The sequence below is a fragment of the Synchiropus splendidus genome, chromosome 19 (assembly GCF_027744825.2).
Source record: "Synchiropus splendidus isolate RoL2022-P1 chromosome 19, RoL_Sspl_1.0, whole genome shotgun sequence".
Classification (NCBI taxonomy): domain Eukaryota; kingdom Metazoa; phylum Chordata; class Actinopteri; order Syngnathiformes; family Callionymidae; genus Synchiropus; species Synchiropus splendidus.
Genome location: NC_071352.1, coordinates 15,681,431 through 15,702,575, shown reverse-complemented (window position 1 = coordinate 15,702,575; position 21,145 = coordinate 15,681,431). Strand labels below are relative to the sequence as shown.

The window sequence follows — 21,145 nt, the reverse complement described above, 5'->3', positions numbered from 1 at the left end:
CGGAGATCAATCTCAAACATATACAGATCCTCACATCCATCTGCACAGATTCCAACATCAAACAGGCTTGTCGGGCACTTCACGCTCTTCATTCCAGGTTAGCGCTCACGCTCCAACTCCTGCGGCCCGCGCTGAATGACGCCAGATGAAACACAGCTACCCTCACATCTGGACGGCTCAGATGGGTCAGCAAAAATCTGATGAGAGGAATTGTGTTGCTCCTTATTGCAGTTTTCCCACTGGGCTTGTGACCACGAGTGAACTGCACTCACAGCAGCACGATCTGGACTGATGGCTCTGTTCACTCTTGAATGTTGAGCATCTAAATCCATCAACATAACCTTGAAGAGCCTTTCGACAAGGACACTCACCTCAGTGACCAGCAGACCTGATCCATACCAGTCAGTTTGTGTCCCAAGTTACCATCAGTAACTACTACAAGGTGAGTTGTTACTGAGTTGAAGTAACAAAAGACTGCTGAAAAAAATGCTCATTGGTTTCCGCTTCTGCCTTTGTCTGCTCATTGAGTTCACACCTACGTGTTTGACTTGCAACTGAAGCACTTTAATGTTCCTCTACAATCAAAAACCAAGCTGAGAAAAGTACTTTTGACGCTAAAATGACGACTCCACAGTCCGAGTTGAGAAGACTGAAGCGGGAGCTGGACACTGAACCATGGAGGTGCAACATCGTAGCTGGGATGCTACAACACTGACAGTTGCAGCCCCTGGTTCGGGACCAGACGTGGCCGCATACTGCTGCGCTGTGACTCGCACATCAAGTGTTAGGAAGGGGCTGATCCAGAGTCTGAGTTGCATCTTAACACCGTCCTTCAATTAGCGAAAGCTCAATCACGACCATAAACCTGTCGGTGCGGCGCTCCACTCCCACCTGACCCACATAAACACACGCATCCAGGGATCCCGCGCCGCCGTCATTGGTGCTTTTAATTAACTGCCACATTTATCATCAAAACCACATCAAGATCTGATCTCCTGAATCGCTCCGGGGGAACCGTCCGCAGCGCCACAGATTTAATGGCCGCCGTCTAATGGTCTTGACGTTGCTCTGCTAAAAAGAGCAGCCGGATTATACGGAATTTCTCGGCTCAGTCGGCGGCTGAAAAACGCAGATCCAGAGAGAATAATTACCAGAATGTCACGGCGCTGATGGCGCACAGACACGCCGCTATATCAGGGTGCTAACGCGGCGGCAGCGTATCATAAACACGGCTGCCTCGTGAACAGACACACATGAACAAAGAGGAGCTTTTATGTTAATGCACAGGCAGAGAAACACTCTTTCTCTGCTGGATGTTTCCGTCTCTGTCGTGAGGAGATGACGTGCTGAGAAATTCAGCCCTAAAATACTTCTGAGTTTTTTTGAGAAGTAACGTGTTGAAGACAGAACCTAAAAACGAGGTGAGAAGGGAGGTGAAAGGTCACATGAAAAAAGCCAAAATTGTGAAGGAAAAGTGGAATGAAAATATGAAGATGAATGATGAAAAATGATTCAATAATGAGACAAAAGGTGAAACTACAAATGGTTCCCTTTACCAGAGTGAAGTTAAACAGTGTCAACATCAAGAAGAGGAGAGAAAGAAGGAGTGATGAGCAGCCACAGCTTCTCTCCTCCTCCTCCGCTCATCTTCCTGCAGCCTTGTCTGCCGTGACACTACTGACCTTCTGTTCGCCTTTTCCTCCCGCAGATGAGCGACTGCAGGCCTTATCGGTCTGTCCGTCTGCTGGCGGCATAATTGACCCTGAACATGATGGAACTACCAGCAACGAGACCAGAACCCGGCGCAGCAGCAGCATTAACAAGCTCACAGCTTGTCCTAACAATTGCACTGGTACTTCCACATCACCACAGCTCCACTCCATCACACACACAACTGGTTGGCAGGGAAAAGGTTTGTGAGGGAAAGGGTACGTCGACATCTCACCCTGTCCTCTGCTTCCTCTTGTCTCAAACCTCCAAACCTCATGTTCTCCTTCACCACCTCCATCAATCTCCTCTTTGGCCTTCCTCTCCACCTTCTGCCTGGCAGTTCCAACATCTCAACATCTTCATCGACCAATGTACTGGCTCTCTCTCTCCTCTGTACATGTCCAAACCATCTCCATCTAACCTCTCTGACTTGGTCTCCTAAACACTGGCACATGTGGCTCCCTCTCATTCACACACAGACTTCGTCTTATTGTGGGCTAACCTTCATTCCTCTCCTTTCTAAGGCAAACGTCCACCTCTCGAGCTTATCTTCCACTTGCTCCCTGCTCTCACTACAGATCACAATGTCATCTGCAAACATCATCGCCCAAGGGGCTTCTTGTCTAACCTCATCTGTCAACCTCTCCATCACCATGGCAAACAAGAGCCTTGGTGCAGTCCCACCTCCACCTCGAACTCCTCTGTTCATAGGTATAATTGAAGAACTTAACAAAAAAAACGGCTCGACAAAAGTAAGAACTACCAGATGAAAGTCAAAATATTGATTAAAAAATGCAAACTGACAAGAATAGAAGTCAAAACACAAAACACAAAGAGAGACATTTACGGATAAAAATGATGATATTGAGATAAATAAGTCAGCATTCTCAGATGCTAACTGGATATATGAGATGAAAGGTTTCTCATATTTATCGTCTGGTCTTTCAGGTTCCTCTGGAGTCCTGGGGTCGCAGCATAACATTTCCAACTCCAGGTCTGAACCCAAACAGCTGAGAAGCTTCTTAAATCAATAAATCTCCTCCAACTTCGGCGACCGGAAGCTTCCGTGCCGATGATGAAAATCGGCCTGACCTCGAGGTCTCGCTCGGCACCGGCAGATAAGGCCGCGAGCGCCCACCCTCCTCCTCTCCACCCCCATCTAATCCCTCACTTATAGACGACCCGAAGTTCTCCTGCAGCTTCCAATCTCGCCTTGATATTATCAGTTAAGCCACAGATTTGGGAAAATGGAGAAATAAATCCTGGAAATAACACGGCGTCCACCAGGTCTCATTCTTTACCTTACTGCGAAACTTTCTTATTTTCTCACACCCAGAAAAGAAACGGGTCTCACGGGTCTATTTTCACATGTCTGCAGTCCTTCTTTGTGTTTCCTTGCAGGTAATGAATATTCTTTTGGATTTTTGGACATAATGACATCAATCTACTTCAAATATTATTCCAGAAAACACAAAAGACTTTAATATTCGTGTTTTTACTCTGGTTTTAAACACCTACACAGAATTTAAGATATTTATCTGACATTTTGTCATCAAGTTATCACTTTGTTTTCTTAAAAAAAAAAAATTAACTGGTCAACTTAGTTATTTTTTGCACATTGGCTTCATTTATTAAAACATTTTAACATTGGCGACATGTGGGGTCATGTGCCGCTGCTCCGTCTCTGTCTGAGCTCACAGTTTTTCTCCGACGAATCAATTCTACAGAAAAGTTTGCAGAATATTGACATCAGCTATTCAGGCTTGACGGATGAGAGCGGGGAGTCGAGGTGAACCCTGGCACGCCGGGCGCAGAGCTGCGCCAGCGGCTGACTGAGCACAAATCTCAGCCCTGGCTGGGGGCAGAGGCGCCACTAAGGTGACGAAGGACATTTTATTATTCGGGAAATCGCTACCCCAGCCCTCTGCGTTCACAGAGAGATGGAAATATAGTGGCAAGTGGAAACATACATCAGGGCACCGACTCCTTTTCTAGCTGTTGTGTCCCATTAGCTGCCGCTTCTGGCGGCGCTGCACAGAATGCAAACGTTTAACAAGTCGCAGCGGTGAATAGGAGAGTCTTGATGAAACAATTAAAGCTAATCTTTCCTGCCTGCGAGAGCAAATTCAGACAAAAGAGAGACGTTAGCGGCGCCTCCTCGAGGACGGTGATGGATGACTTCACTGACACAGCTGGTCATAACTCACAGAGAGGTGCGTCAGTGTAGGAGGATTGATGGCACGGGTTTGGCTTCATGTGTTGTTGTCATTTGGTCGGTGCCTTTACTGTGAAGGAACGCACCAATCGGGCCACAGATGGAGAGTCACCTGATCACAACAAGGGCTGGTGCTCGTAATGTTACGGCTGGTCTTTATGCTGCACCGACAAGCGAAGCAGATGCTAAAAGTCGGCTCGAGTCAGAACATTTAAACAGATTCATGAGACCCAGATTAGTTCTTGACCCGGTCCGGTCAGCATCACCTCACCTGCCCTCTGACCCCGCCCCTCCTGCCTCGCACCCCCCTCTCTCTGAGGACATGTCATCGTCAGTCTCATCACAGCTCCGGATCCTGTGCTGCCGCTCTGCTTCATGTTGCCATGGCAACCCGAACCTTCCCTCTGCCACCTGTGGCTCAGATACGCTGCCATGCACAGAACATCACAGGCGGCGGCCAATGAGCTCGGCGGCAGCGTGCCAGCGGAGGTGTGCCTCTGATCTCACTCACTCTGGAGCCTACAGAACCCATTTGGACCGGTCCGTGCGACATGTGTGTTGCTGAGCGTTCCTCTGCCACATTAAAGGCCTCATGGGGCAGAGTGAAGCTTGTTATCTCTGTGTGTGTGTGTGTGTGTGTGTGTGTGTGCACATGGAAGTGGAGCATTAAATGAGTCATCCTGGCGACGATGGCTGCGGTGCTGATGTGAAAGTCTTCCTCTCATTAAACTGTCAACTGCAGGAACTTCCAGACACGAGCACGGACTCACAGAGACGCCACAGCACAAGGACGAGCTTTGGAGTCGCAGGCATGACGAGTCGAGCAAGAGCAGCTCAAATATCTGATTTGTTACGTTGAATTTCATTGAAGAAAAACCTCAGACCGACTTTAAGAACCGAAACTTGAAGGATTTGCCGATGTTCGGTTCAGACGTCATTTCAAATGGAGACACAGAAGAAGGGGGTAATTAGAACAGTTTCAACTCTGGCAGGCGAGTTGAATACGATGACATCACATCAGTGGAACGTGTCCGACTTCATGGAGGAGCGCGAACAATGTGGGGCTCCTCTTCCGCGCCAGGCAATTAGCAGCCGCAACAGAAACGTATCGTCCTCCACCATCGGCTCTTCGCTAATAACTTAGCATAATTAGCTCAGAATGAAAATACCACTTGGAGCCAAGACTTTTAATTCATCCCAATTAGTGACGGGAACTTGGAGTGGTCTCGCCGCACCACGACTTGGAGTGAGACGAGTATCATGCATGAAGAATGTGGGCGATGGAAAGGACGAGAGAGAGAGAAGATGGAGGAGGACAATGAGATGGTGAAAGAGGAAGACGCGAAGAAGAAGGAGGCAGGAGGAAGAACAAGGAGGTGGACATTGTGAAGATAGATATGGAGAGACAGAAAAAGGAGAAGAAAAAGGCAGGGGAGAAAAAGAAGATGTAGAAGAGAAGAACAAGAAGATGGAGTAGTTGGAGAGGACAGAGGACGAGACAGAGAGACCAGGAATAGAGAAAAGAGGAAGTCGATGGAGGAGGACAATGAGGTGGTGAAAGAGGAAGAGAAGCAGGAGGAAGACAAAAGAAGAAGAGATGAAGGGAGGAAGTAGAACAATAAGGAGGAGAGCACAAATGTTCTAAATGGTGAAACCCAGAAAAAGAACATGATGGAGGACGGGGTGGTGGTGAAAGATGAAAGAGAAGGAAGAACAAGAAGAACAAGAAGGAGGATGGAGACGGAGAGGATGGAGAGATGGAGACCTGAGAAAAGTAGGACAAAGGGGTGGTGAAGGAGGAAGGAAATAAAAAAGGGAAATAAAGGAGAAGGGAGGGAGAAGAATAGCAAGAAGACGGTGGAGAGGATGAGGGCTGTTAAAGATGGAGAGACCAGTAAAAGTCAACGATGGAGGTCAACAAGGTGGTGAAAGAAGAAGAATTGAAGGGCCATCACCAAATGAAAACGTGCTGTTGAGAGGCACGAGCGTCACAGGGATGCGAGGTGGTATCAGAAGATGGATGCTGTGAAGTGTCGGCTCTGAAGTGATGATCACTGAGGATTCTGCAGCAGTAGCGAGGCAGCGACAGGAAATGCGCGGAGGCTGGGGTCGGAGGGGTGGGGGTGTTTATTTAATAGCGATCGATGGCTCCGCGCCGTATCTCCCACTGTGGCTCTAAAATGAAACGCAGGTTTGCAATGAAACAGGATTAGCGTCTCGGCTGAAGGTTACACTTCACCCACTGATGAAAACTCTCCCCACGTCGCGATTTTTAAGTTCACATCTTCGCTGAAGTTTCTTCGCTGAAGTTTTATTTGAAAGTTTGGCTATGACCTTTATTGTCGCGCGGCTGTCCGTCTAATCTCCACTCTTCGCTGTGCATCATCTAATAATGCAGAAATGCCGTTTAAATGTCACTTAGTGATACAAGGAAACCGACAGACAGGGAGGGAGGAGGGGCCACCTGGGAACAGCCACGTATTTGTGATCCACCCGCTGAGCGAGTTTGCTACTGCAGTCACCTCCACCATTAGCACAGTGCTACTGATGCTCACTAAATTACATTAGTACTGCGAAACACTGTCCCCTCGTGGTCACACCCTTCATAAGAACATGAGGGACTCACCAGGGCATTCTTCTCAAGTCTCTTCAGGCCTTGTTCTTGTTGGTTTTCGCAGGTTTTGCTGGTCGTAGAATCCCCCCACAGGAAGTAGTGAGGTCAGTGAAGTATCTCTAGAGAGTCTCAAGAGGAAGCTCAGAGCTAGCGGTGCTGGAGGACTGGCCAACACTGGAGCCTCTAAGGCAAATGGAAGATGCTCGAATGAAGTGCCAGAGTGGATGAAGACTTCCCTTCTGTCCCTGGAGAACAGCTGAGGTATATCGTTGGTTTCCTGTGTCGAGAAGTTTAAGGCTGTCGCCTAGCTTACTCTGTGACGTGCTGAGATCCAAGGCTACAGGTCAGTTTAGGCAGTGAGTAGGTCTGTGCTGGCAGATGACATGAGGTCCAAGATAGTTGCTGGTGATCTCCGTCGGGGCGGAGCTCGTGCGAGGCAGTTCCGGTTGTCAAGGCAACAGCAGTGAGAGGTCACGGGTGTGTTCCTGTCACTGAGTTGGCCGGTTCGGTAGCGGAGGTAGGCAGTGGGAGAGAATCCCTGAGGTAAATGAGCAAAACAAAAAAGTGTTGCGCCAGAAACATAAGAGCAGACTTTAGATTTTCATGTCGAGGTAGAGAGCAGTTTCTGGGATGGGACGGCCCGAGGTGAAGCTGTGGCCCGTGTTCTCTTCCGTCTTGTGTCTCTTGAAGAACAAAGTGAAGAATGCTGGTGGTTTCCCCGCGTCCATCTGACGGGCGCTCGGCGGGACGCGTCCTTTTAACATGAAAGGGGAGTGAGTGGCGCCACCTGTGGAGGAAGAGAAAGTCAGTGATAAGTTTGGTTAACGTCCGAGTCAATTCAAGAATGACCTTTGACTCGTGGGGGTCCTCAAGGTCGACGTGGGGACCACCTCATGCCGAAACCACAGAGCTTCTCAATTTCACAAGGGCCGGACAGTAGCAATCAGAGGACCACACAAGGCCCTCGACCCCTGCTTTTTTCCAGCCTGGGTTGGCAACAGACCTTTAGCTAGGGGTGCATCTGAACTGCAAAACGTGAAAAATTGGATGTCTTTTTCAGACAGATGTCCTAAATTTGGTGTGTGGGCATGTGGGCGTGGCTATGGATGTCCTGTTTTAAAATCCTAGCTAAAAGCCATCGTACACACTCTTGTAATGCTATCTTTGTGGGGACGTTTTATCGACCTTTCCACAACCCTAAACCTAACCCTCTAAATCAGAAAGGGCAAAGTGTGGTGCGGGAGCCATATGCGGCCCGATGGCTGTATTTTCGTGGTCCGTTTGACGTCAGACTAAGACTAAGACTAATTTTTCTTCCTTTTGTTTGTTCTCTTTTAGTCTACACCACCACTTCAGCAGTAAATATAGGATGTTCTTGTTTTAAGACTATAATTTTCTTATTTTCATTTCATTTCATTTTAGTGTTTTTCTTGTTCCTCAAAATATATTGAAGGAATACTGAAAATATTTTATTATCTTGGACGTGTAGTCCATCGTTGATTTATATCCAAAGTAAATTGCATATAAAACAAAAAACGAACTATTTACAGTTGTTAATATCCTGAATTACATTTGATCTTTTTAGGTTCATTTTGTCCTTGCTACTGAAGTGTGTATTTTGGATTTTTTTCCGTTATGTTTCGTCGCCATCGCTGCCGTTCTTTTGATGATGGCCCCTCACAACCGTTACAGTTTCTTATGCGGCCCACCTTTGCTCTAAATAAATGGCTAAACTTGACTATGATTCTTAACCAAACTTAAGCCTAACCATAACAACCTAGTCATTATGAAGTCTTCATCCTCAAACTGAGGCTTAAACTGGTGACGACAGGCAAAAATGTGTCCATAAGGCAAAATGTCCTCACAAGAATCGCTAAACCAGCACACACACACACACAGGCAATTCCCCTGGAAGACAATTAAAACGATGGAGTGAGAATCAAGTCGAATCCGCAGAGTTGCACGGCTGTGATAAAAATAACTTGCTGAACCACAAACAGGAGTTCTGTGAGCCAAACCTTGTCTGGCTGACACCACCACCATCAGCATGGAGGCATCAGGATCCAGCACTTCTCACAGTGAAGAGCTGAACAGCAGCGACACCATGACAACACGCAGCGTGTGCAGCGAGAGCCGACAGGCAGGAGAGGAGCATTCTGGAGGAGAAGAAACCTTCAGTGCTCGCTCTGAATGTAAAGCAGCTCCAGGCTGTCGTGGGGATGCCCACACACACACACGCACACACAGGGTTAATCTTCCTCCATCTGCGTTTCCGTGTTGCATCGGAGTAAACAAACAAGTCGACGTCACACAGCCGACGTCACCACGACTCCACTTCGGTTCAAATGAACTCACTCAACTCTTCTGCTTGTGGAAATCTACTAGCAACCAGGCGTGTTCATGGATGTGTGTCTACTGACGGGGCACGTCAAGTCTTACATCACATCCAGGAGGCTACATATACCCACCAGAGCAGTTACATTTCCAACCTGTGAAGGTTTATTTCAGAGAAGGAACAACGGAATATCAGTGACAGCTTGAAGTTCACACATCAAGAATGGTCTTTAAAGTGGATCATCTGTCTGTGAGTTGACCACACAGATGTCCAATGAGTAGTCAACCAAAATCAACTCAAGTTGATGTCAACTCACATGGACGTCAACTTAATAAGTGGATATCAACTGACATTGGCGTCAACTCACACAGACATCAACTCACATGGACGTCAACTCACACAGACAGCAACTCACATGGATGTCAACTCATGTGGACCTCAACTCACATGGACGTCAACTCACACAGACGGCAACTCACATGGATGTCAACTCATGTGGACGTCACTTCATGTGGACGTCAACTCACACGGATGTCAACTCATGTGGACGTCAACTCACACGGATGTCAACTCATGTGGACGTCAACTCACACGGATGTCAACTCATGTGGACGTCAGCTCATGTGGACGTCAGCTCATGTTAACGTCAACTCACACGGATGTCAACTCATGTGGACGTCAACTCACATGGATGTCAACTTATGTGAATGCCAACTTAATAAGTGGATATCGACTGACACAGGCGTCAACTCACACAGACATCAACTCACATGGACGTCAACTCACACAGACGGCAACTCACACGGATGTCAACACATGTGGACGTCACTTCATGTGGACGTCAACTCACACAGATGTCAACTCATGTGGACGTCAACTCATGTGGACGTCAGCTCATGTGGACGTCAACTCACACGGATGTCAACTCATGTGGACATCAACTCACGTGGATGTCAACTCATGTGGACGTCAACTCACACGGATGTCAAGAGACACAGATGGCAACTCAAGTAGAAATCAATGCAGACGTCAACTCGAGTGGACATCAGCTCATGTAGACTTAATAAGCGGACATCAACTGACATGGACATCAACTCATGTGGACGTCAACTCGCACGGATGTCACCTAATGTGGATGTCAGCTCACACGGATGTCAACTCATACAGATGGCAACTTACGTGGATGTCAAGTGAGAAAGACGTCAACTCAAGTCGAAATCAACTCATGCGGACGGCAACTCAAATGGACGTCAACTCACATGGACGTCAACTGACAAGGACGTCCACTCACGCAGTCGTGGCATCGTGGCGAATGGCCACTCTCGTATACAGCCACTCATCTGGACGTCAGACTGTTGAGCTCACAACTAAAGACATGAGACCCTCTTCAGAGCTCTTCATAGAACAGAAGTTACATCCATGTTACTACTCATGAATGTAACTTCTGTTCTATGAAGAGCTAATCCTTTTGGATTCGACATCTTCCACAAAAATGTGTATTTACTTAGCAAGTCATTTATTGAAGGTATCACTTAATTTACCAAAAGTGGTCGGAGTTTCATGATATCCAGCAAAGTTCAAATATACCTTCAAAATGAGCCCCGAAGTTTGTGTTAAGACACATCTGCATAGAGAGGAGTGGCAATTTGTTGCATCAAGACAGCGGTTGTGCAAAGTCACTGGAGAAAAGCATCTTTTCTTTTCTGCAGCGATGTGATGTGGAGGGACTTAACTTTCAGCGCACGATTCCTTCATGAGTCGAGTCACTTGATTTGCTGGGTTTAATGGTGGATTGCATAATTGTAGCCGTTTCTCGACACAAAGCTGACAAGCCAAGTGGAGCACGAAACTGGTCGAACCGGTCCCACAGCCACGCCAACGTGGGTTAGTGAGGAGGCGAGAGAACCTTCTCACGACACGGTCTGCTGACAACGGAGCAAAACATCTGAAAAATCTGCTCAGAGCGTCGTGAAAACGTCTTCACAGGTGGATCCTCTGACGCGTTTGTGTGGCGCTGCCTCGCCAAAACAACAAGGAGTCTCTCACACACACACACACACACACACACACACACACACACACACACACACACACACACACACACACACACACACACACACACACACACACACACACACACACACACACACACACACACACACACACACACACACACACACACACGGAGCTGCATGAAGGCGAATACTTCACACACCACGATGCTGTGTGTCTGGGTGGAGAGAGCTTAATATATACAGCACACACACTTCTATACGTGTGTGTGAGAGACTGAAAGTGCAATATGTGACCTTGAGCTCGGCGAGCGCTGCCAGCAGCTGGGCCAAAATCCCAGTTGAAGGGGAGGAAGGGGAGTGCGAGCTGGGAAGGTGGAGGAGAGAAGTAAGGCGGGATAATTAAGGGGAGAAAAGAGGACGCCGTTGGACAAGAAAGGACAAAGAGGAGAGAGATGCTGGAGGAAGTTGGAAAACAATCAGAGAAAAGGATGAGGCGGAGGAGGAGGGAGGAGGACGGGAGGAAATCGATGGACATGGATTCGCTGGAGCGTTGCCAAAATCATAAAACGCTGCTCTGAGTACAGCAGAAAAACGAAGCAGAAATAAGCTACTTCTGTTCTCGCACGCCCCGGACAGATGCCATCTCACCGCGCAAGAAAAATCAATAACTGCATCTCGCAAACGTCCACAAACAGATCAGGACTGACGTCCAGAGCTCTGCCTTTACTGAGGCTGCACTAGCGTAGCACCTTAGCATCTGGGCTGTCGGCCGGAACTGCTGACCAGATGCATGCTGGGACTTCAGTGTTCTGCAAGGAACCTTCCAACATTCCCCTGTCACATTTGAGCCATGTTTGGCAGCGGTGAGCATGACTCAGCAGATCTGTTGTCCGCTAATACTTCCTCCTTGCCACACTGATCATCGCCAAATCCACGAGTCAGCGAAAACCAATTCATGAGAGAAAGTCGGAGACACAAAATGGTCCCACGCTCGTTCATCTTCTCCACACTTTGCTTCTGATGTTCCCTGACCCGGCAGCAACTTACATTCTTCGTCACATGCTCACTTCCTGTTCCAACAGGAAGCTGTCAGCAGCCGCAAAAAAAAGCATGACGCAAGTGTAGCCAAGGTGCTCCAGGGTCCCAGTCAAACCAGTGGTGCCGCAGTCGGGGGCCAGTCAAAGAAACTCAAGCCCGGGACGAGTCACGAAGACAATAAAACACGACAAGTATTAAGATTGGTATTAAGATTAGGAGTCAAGTCACTTGTTTATTGACTCGTGATTACTTCACAATTTGTGGCGTTATTATTATGACTGGTACTTGTAAATGACAACAACAAAGGAGACAGTCTGGCTGACTTAGTTTAGTGGTACTGTTAATGTGCGTATTTGTAGCGTCAGCATGAATATTGTGATGCATTCAAGCAGCGGTAGTTCAGCATGCTGTGTTTAGGGAACATGAGGGTGTCGTGAATATGTTGTGAATCAGGGGCCCTGTATTTAATGAACAGTGCGTTGGTTAATAATCATAATTGTGTGTTCCGATTCAATTAGTAAACAATGATTATCGAACACTGCATTTAGGAAAACGGATGGAAACATTGTCTAGGGAACTACTTTTAGTCCCCTGCGTTTAGGGAACATTTCATTTGTTATGAGTGAACAGGGAAGTTAGAATGTTGTTATTATCGTACAATAAGGTTCAGGGAGAGCTGTGTCACAATATTCTCAGTCAGTAATGATGAGGGAACAATGTTCAGGGAACATTTCTTATTCTTGAACATTCTGCAATGAGTTAGCTAATTTGAAAAGGGAACAGTTGTGTTCACCTCTTCATGTAAACAGGGAACCTTCCATCTTGTTACTGTCAACAGGGAACGACTTATATCTTGAGGGAACAGTGAAGGTTGCGATTTGTGTTGTATTTAAAAGGCACGACACGAAGTTAATTGTATTTTGATCAGGGAACATTCTGCTTCACAGAAGCAACAGCACCAGATTCGGGTCACCACACACGTCACAACAAGGGAAGCACCTTTGACCAGAACCCGTCGGCGAGGATGCCAACACACACACTCTCCCAGCACATCGGATTAGCAGAACCACTGAGGCGTCCAGAACCAAGGCTGACCCAACAGCAGATAAGCAGCTGACCGCGATGCAGCGCAGCCCTGAGCGCTGGTGTTTAAACAGAGACAAACACTCGTGTTTGTGTTTACCGGGGGAAGCCATCTTTGTTTTGGCTGTGCCACCTGTCTGTCACAGTGAGCAAACGCTCCGGTGCGTCCCTCCTTCCTGCGGTTATGTAGGTTAACGGCGCCCTCTTTTCCCACACGATTGGTCAGAGCAGCGAATCTGAATTATGAAAGATGAGTGCGTCTAAAAACAGAAACAAAAGTTGAGTGAAATCAAAGCGCTGAATAATTGAGTCGTCACGAACTTGGCAGACAGCTGCAGCTTCGCATCAATTTATCATGGCGCGGCGTTGTGATGTGAGGAACCGCGCATTTGGGCCGGTTGTTATCATACAGAGGGTCGTCCGGCTGCAAGACTCAGGAGAAGCAAGGACGATAGAGGGGGCCGCGCCCACTACATGTCAGAGGAAAGTGGAGAGGTAACAACAGAAAAGGTTGTTGCCACTAACATGACAACGGAACATTTGGGTTGATTTTGAAATGATGTCTAAATTCAGTGCCAGGAACACGGAGCATCTCTCGGTAGAGGACATCAAGGGAAAGAGTCGGTTCTAAACTACATCAACTCGGATTACACTCCCCGACATGTCACAAAACATCGTGTCGAGTTGGATCTCGTCAGAACGTCTTGAGTGTGACTCCCGCAGCTGCGCTAATCTCCGCTCTAACAGGAGCTCAGCAGGAGCCATGGGGCCAAATAACCGTCAGCGGTCGTCTTCACGATTCCTTGACAGCGGGGGGCCGACCACTTTGCAGTCCACGCGCACACACGCTCCATTAGCTCCCGCTGCTCAAATGCCTCGCGGAGAATCTGCGCCTCATGATCTGTGGCTAGAAGCTACGCTAACGTTAGCAACTTTACAAACTGAAGAAAAGAAGAGTGACTCTCGCCTTGGTGGGACTCAAACAGGTGTGACCCGGGATTCAGTGTCCAAGTCCGTCTCAGCAGGACACAGGTGTCCCCATACCCACGTAGCTTAGCGGCCGCTCAGCATTGTTAAGATCATGACTCTCCACCTGGCGGCTGGTTATCGATCCCACATTGTTCTCGCCGCTGAGCGAAGCTTGTGTTTGCCGTCATCCGGCCATTAATCGGGTTATTTCAATCGAGGCGCTTTTGAAGTCCAACAACGCCTACACGGAGCCGATCACAACAGAAAGTTTGTAAAGTCCCAAAGCAGCCAATTAAAGAGTCCTAAAGAGCCGACGGTTCAGAGGCGGCAGGATTAACTCCTTTAAGCCAGTGACATGTGAGGAAGTTTTAGCTGCAGGCGACAGAAACACAGTCGAGTCACATGGTTTGATGACACCAGCTGGAGGTGAAGGACACGATCTACAGTACGAACTCAAACACCACAAAAGTATCTCTTATTGTGGAGGAGTTTTTCCTCAGACATTTTTCCAACTGTTGCCTCTTCCACCAGTATGTAAGGCAGTATTATGACTCATTACGAAGACTCAGTCATTAATTTTCACTTTCCTGGGCAGAGATGGATGACAAATCTAATCTGGGCCCTCCAGTTCTGACTCGGTCCCATCTCACTGGGCTCCACGGGACCTGGTTCTCGAGTCCCACTCTGCTCTGGACCAGTGACCTCAGGCAAAGCTCTTCCCATGTCATGGTCAGCCACTTCCTGTTGTGCCAGTCCTGACGCCGGCCTGGCTCCTCCACCTCTGAGACTAAGCGTTTGGGAAGGGAAGTCCTCCCTGCTGGGTCACGACCCCATCACGGATCAGTTCACCTGCAGGGGTCGGCCCCCGCTGGTCTACGGTTCGATTCCTGTGGTCATGAAGCGACCACTGCTCCTCTCAGCAGAGCTGTGGGTTCTGTGTAAACACTCGGACTGAAGTTGTCCTGGAGGCAAGCCGACCACCTGGAAGCTCCACAGACCGGGCCCTCGTGGGAGCACAAAGCCCGGCATTAGCGTGGGCACCGGAGGAATCTGAGGGGGATTAGTGGCACAGACACAGATTGTGTGTTTAGTGGCGTTTCATTCTCAGACTAATGCTCCTCTAATAAGAACAACAAGCGGAGTTCTGCTGCATCACGTGGAGCAGAGTCTGGCGGCCACATGAGCGGCCGTCACTCAGTCGGGTCAGAACCGCAGGCACCCCCACTGGGACTTTTCTGGATGCTAACGTTCAGAATGATTAAGAGAGTGATGTCGAGCGAGCGCACGGCCGTGACAGACATGTTCCTGGGGGCCGAGTCAGACCGGTCAGTGCAGGAGCCAGAGAGAGTTCACGCCATGGTTCATATCTCCCAGCCACAAACGGACTCGGGCCGACACCCAGTCACACACACAACTGCCGACGCTATACAAGGCTTTGGGATTGTGGGAGGAAACCAGAGTGCACAGAAGGAACCCACATAAGCACAGGGAGGGCAGGCGTGCACAAGCATTTTAGATTTTATTTCATTTTTCTTTTTTCCTGTAATTTTTTTCCTCAGTAATATTTCAATGTAATGCTAGTTTTATGTTTCCACTTTTGTTTGTCATTATTATTTTTACTTCAACATTTATTTTTCTATAACCTCCAATTTTTTATTTTATCAGTTGACATTTTACACTGTATTTTTATTTAATTTATATCATTTATATTTATTGTTTATATTTTCTGAGTAAAATGTTTTTTTTCCTGAAAAATATTTTTCTCAATAAAAATTATTAAGAACAAAATTGTTATTTTGTATTTTTTTTAAATTTGATTTATTTGGCGTGAAACTGTCACAATCCGGTTTTATAGTTTTGATAATAATATTGAATGCCATTCAGGGGTCACAGACGGGTTGGGTGGGAGAGGTCGGTCAGTTCAGAGACTTCATAAGGTCAGAGGGGTCAAGGAGCTACAGAGCATCTCAGAACTGGGTTAATCCCACAAAACACCAGTTTAATTTGAATCTACTTTAAATAAAATATAAATAAATGAAACAAAAATTATTTTTCTTATTTTCCAATCCTTTTCTGATTGTAATATTTTTTCCTTCATATCTATTTTCATTAGTTCCATGTGGTTTTCCCAACCTTTTGCTGTATAATTTTCCCCTTAAATTGATGAAGCTTCAATACATTTTCACTTAGCTCACTTTAATTGTTCTTTTCTGGGACTTTTCCAGTGTTTCTTCGCGGCTCCCCTGGTGAACACCGACTGCGTCATCGCAGTCCTGGGATCTTTGCAGGTCTAAATCTGTTTAAGAGCGGTCAGAGGGTAACTGTCCCAGGCTGACCTGCCCTGTTCTGTAGGAGGACGAACGTATGGCGAGAGCTCACAACTCCAATCGAATCAATGCTCCCGCCGCAGAGAAGCATGTCCCGTCTCCGCGCCCAGAAGCGACTCAGCGCCAGCACTGCTTACAAACAAGTTTGCTCTTAAGAATAAGCAGGAAAAAGGATGAGCTGTGACAGAGTCTGTTCTCTTCAGGCGAGAGCTCACAAAACAAGACGGCACCCAGATCCGTGTCACAGAGTCAGGAAGGAGGGACCACCGATGAAAAAAAGGCATGGCACTCAAGATACCAGTCATGACACCCAGATACAACCAGCGCTAGCTAGAAACCTGTACACCATGAGCATGTGGTGCTAATCAGGACGATACCAGAACATAAAGATGGCAGCCAGCGTCTTCTTTGTTGTTTGCGAGAAGATACGGAGGGATGCAGCGACTCCTTCAGGAGTGGCATGTGTACTACATTTTTTCAACTTATCTGAGTCAGAATCCAAAAAGCTTCATTGCTCATGTCAGCGAGGATCCCACCAACTAGGAAGGTGCTTCTGCATAATGAAGAAAATAAGAATAAATAAATAAATAATAATAGAAGTAATCCACTCGTGGTCCCCCTCCAACACCGGCAAAACCATATATACAACTCAGTACTTGCACAACATTAACAAAGATGCTACTTCCACACGTCTGGAGTCCAACCACACACTGGTCCCAACACACACTTCAACACACCTGTAATGGCACCATTTGTATGTCACACCAACAGCGCTTTGACGGTCGGGTCAAGAGGTCACTGTCGGCCCCGGGGTCATCAAGAGCACATCACTTCCCGGGCCACGCTACAGGATGCACCTTAGTGCACAGGTCGTCTTGCAACACAGCAAACAGATGATCATGACTGCAAAACTGATTATGATGCGACCCGGGCCACAGCCGTACCACAGAACTACATGACCCAGCATCGGCAGCGGTCGCGCCTGAACGCAGCGTTGTGCAGTAAACACGGCTGAATGTACATCTTGTGCTCCACTCGTTTCTTTAATCCACTTTAGTCCTCATAAAGCCACATAATAGAACCGCGCTGGCGCCATGTGACTCTGCCGGAGGGGTCACGCCACCGCCGCCGCCGCCGCACTGATGTCAGCAGTGTTCCAGGTCGATGTCAGAAGACTGGAGTGTGTTCACACCACGATGGGGAGGTTGCTGTCGAGCCTTCTCCAACCACGGTGCCGCCAGAGACGCTCAGGTCTACCATGTTTTATTTTTCTACTTCACTTGTTTTTAAGCATCAAATGTGTATGGTATTTCATAAACTTCCTCCAGACCAAGACATTGCACTGTATTGTGGAGCTCCTGCTGGAGTTTCTCTCCTGTCTTCTCAGCAGCTTCACTTCCTCGTCCGGCCAGACTGGAAAGACGAGTGGAGCCCCTCCCTCCCCCTCTCCCTCCCTCCACCCCTTCTATACATTGAGTGACGTCAGCAGAGCCGGTGGGACGACGGCCGCGACCACCTCCACACGAACAGTTATGTAACCGGCTTCTGTCAGAGCCCGGAGGGAGAGGCTGTTTTCTTTCCCGCCACCCCCTCCCTCCCCTCCCACCTCCACACGCTATACATTAAGCCTCAACCTCAGAAAACCGGAACGCAGGCTGGCAGTATGGGAACATTGCAGCCGGTGGGGGAGGGGCTCGGGGAGGGACGTCAAAGGAGGTCATGTCTGGCTGCTGGCATACAAAGCAGCAGCTTAGAACATATAGACGGAGCATATAGAGCGGCTGAGCAGGCCAGGGATTTGCTCTTCATGGGATCCTTTTCCCCTCAGAAACTTTTAATCGCTCTGTGTTGGTACTTCAGAAGAAGATCCTCACCAAGTTTGATCCTCCAGAGAAACCATCTCCTCAGTGACATTGGAAGGACCTTGAGCTGCGCTCCAAACTGGTTAGATGAGAACGTGTGGAGGTTGCGGGTTCAAATTTGAACAGAATACAGCCTCAAGCTGTTGTCGTCTTTAGAATGACTGAACTCATGAGACGCCATGTCGACAAGAAAAGATGACTTGGCGAGTGACGTGGAACTGCCGAGCTAAACGTTGCCACTGAGCAAGTGGAGGCGAGTTCAAAAACTACACATGTGAAAGAAAAATAGGAGCTCTGGCATCTCTAGAGACTCGGAGCAGAGCTGCAGCTAATCCGCGCAAACCTCCAGCGGAGGTCTTACGACAGGGTTTGGCAGAGCCGAGATCCAGAGTGAAAAGGCCACGCGCCGCTTTGGCGGGTGTCTGACACAATATCACTCCACGCTGAGCAGCACAAATCTTGCCGCGGAGCCCACCTGCAGCCTCGTCCTCGTAAATCTTTCCTTACATTTCCGAGGAACATGAATGATTCATTCGCAAGCCGCACGCCAGCAGAAGTCCGAGTGCTAGATCACACAACAATCGTGACCCCTCCCTCAGTGAGCAGCTCGTGTTTTCATGATGATTTCGGTGCGTCGCTCCTTCATTTATCATCATCCATGTTCACAGTTGACCGGCATGATCGTCTCTTTCCTTCGTTGTTCGGCGCCAGTAACAACACAAACAGCCCAGACTAAATGTGTTGTTGAACCGTAGCCAAAGGTCAAGTTCAAAGGTCAAGGTTAAAGCAACTATCAACCGCTTCAATATTGTAAATTCATTCGCTTCAGCGTGGACGCTTGTAGAGGTCAGAGGTCAGTCATGTGCAGGTGCAAAACACAAGTGTGGGAGGTCGAAGATAAGCTTCATGAATTTAACTTCAGTAACAGCAAACACAAGTGCAAACTACAAAACATTACAACAAATTACTGAACATAAACATGCAGCTTAACACAACAGAGTAGCCAAACACAACAACAAACTACTAACACAACAAACCACCTCAGATGACGCCAAACACATCAATGACAAGCACAACTAAACACAACAACACACTAGTAGTCACCATGAGATGCAACTAAACACAACAAACTGGAACACACAACAACAAACTCCAATGCAAAAAGACAAACTACTCAACACAACAAACCACCTCAGATGAGACCAAACATCAGTGACGAGCCAAACACAACGTTCTATTGTTCAACACAAACTCAGATCTGTTCCAGCTTTTTATTGAAATCAGCCGCCGGCCGGAACCATGCCATGCCAGACGTTCAACCGTCACGTGACCTGTAGATTTCCCCCAAACCAACGGCCAGGTGAAGTACCTGAAGGAAACCCAGATCCACGCGCGCCAGGGTCTGGTTCTAAAACGCCAAAACAAGTCCGCAAATCAACGATGGGAGAATCTATTTATAGACCAACAGCGAAACTAAACAAACTCATACGCTCCAGATCCATGTTCCAGCAGAACCGCAGCCCCTGGAGAACCCGTCCGGAACACCTCTGCTCCGGACGTTTCTCATCTATCACGCGGTGCTCTGACGTTTATGGGTAAGAAGCGCTGCAGCGACCGTGACCGTCAACTAAACTTGACTCCTTCCACACAACTCGCCGCCGCTGGGCGAGCGGGAGGCAGCCGGCGGCGCGGGCCGGCAGGTAGACCGCCCAGGCAGGCCGGCCGGCCGGCCGGCTGGCGCGAGCCCGGGGTGGCGTGAGGACAGCACTCACCTTGCACCGCCGTCCCTCGGAGCAGCAGCGCGCGGCGCTCCCCGGGTGCGCAGGACCGGAGCTAAACGCGAGCGCCACCGCGGTGAAAACACAAAGCGACTTACTGAGTCACGGCCGCTGCCGTCGGTCCGCTGTCAGCTGAGGGGGAGGCGGCAGCGTCAACGCCACGGTCGCGGTGTTCAGGGAGGGAGGTCTCCGCCGCTGATTAGCTCTCCGAGCTCGGTCCTCCTCCCCTGCCGGTGACAGTGAGGGTGAATGCGGGTCAGGGGGAGTGGAGCTGCCGCTGCCGGTGACGCTTCCTCGGGGGGCTCCCCCTACCGGTCGGAGAACAGCACTGCAGCCTGGTTGCATAATCGTCTGTTTACGACGACTGGAGGGGAACGTCCCGCTGACAGTGGCTCCACATGACGACCACTTTCCCCTCAGCGCTGCTCTCGCGAGGAGGATCAGGCGGCAGTGGTCAGTAGCAGGTGACCCCCCCTTCCAATACTGAATCCATGTAGATGAACACATAGCTGAAGAAGCGTCATTATGACCACGTGTCTCTTATCTGACGCTAACTCTAATGTTTAAAATGGCTCACTGCAACTGAGGAAGACTGACACAACACCATAAGATGACCACCATCTACCTCCTTGGACCAGATCTGGGCTCTCAGTCTTGTTCCAGATATGATCTTCTGAAAGGGTCTGCGAAACTAGACTAGACTAGACTGAAAAACTAGTGTCAAAACTAGACATGCGACTTTCATGTCCAGAGGAGGGCCACACTACGTTGCACATCAGTCCTCAATGAGCCCACTTGCCACAGGTTTGAGACCCACCGTCGCATTTTAGGAGTCAAAAGTGAAGGACTTCTTCATGACGAACCTGGCAACAAACATCACCGAGCGTCGCACAGCCAGCAACGAAAACAACAATGGGGACCTGTGGTTCACAAATGCCCTCTCGGTGAAATAGCGCCTTCTTCAGTTGAGAGAAAACGGTGAAGACTCAGGCTGAAATCTGAAATAACTGATAACTTTTTTTTTAGTTCAATAAAGAAAAAACAAAGCGGTTTCATAGTGTTTTACAATGTGTGTACATTTAAATGCACAGCAATAAGAAAAAAATGTCACTTACCCTTTAATACGACCAGCAGGATTAAAAAAAATAATAAGTTCAATTACAAAAAAATGTATTTCTTTAACACACTGAAATAAGAGA

The 21,145-nt window shown here is 48.3% G+C and overlaps 1 protein-coding gene across 4 annotated transcripts in view; it reads right to left on the bottom strand.

Annotated features, from left to right (window-relative positions):
- Positions 1 to 20,190, bottom strand: part of LOC128751664 (thyroid hormone receptor alpha) — a 36,459-nt gene extending 16,269 nt beyond the window's left edge. For 2 of the 4 annotated variants that reach the window (XM_053852864.1, XM_053852867.1), the window contains exons 1-2: positions 20,045 to 20,190; positions 6,552 to 7,326 (exon numbers count right to left, since the gene is read on the bottom strand). The gene's annotated coding sequence lies outside the window, so the exon portion shown is untranslated. Of the gene's footprint in view, positions 1 to 6,551; positions 7,327 to 7,388; positions 8,593 to 19,940 lie in introns of those variants that run through there. The other 2 variants (XM_053852865.1, XM_053852866.1) reach the window with 2 other exon arrangements.
- Between the last annotated feature and the right edge of the window lie 955 nt (positions 20,191 to 21,145).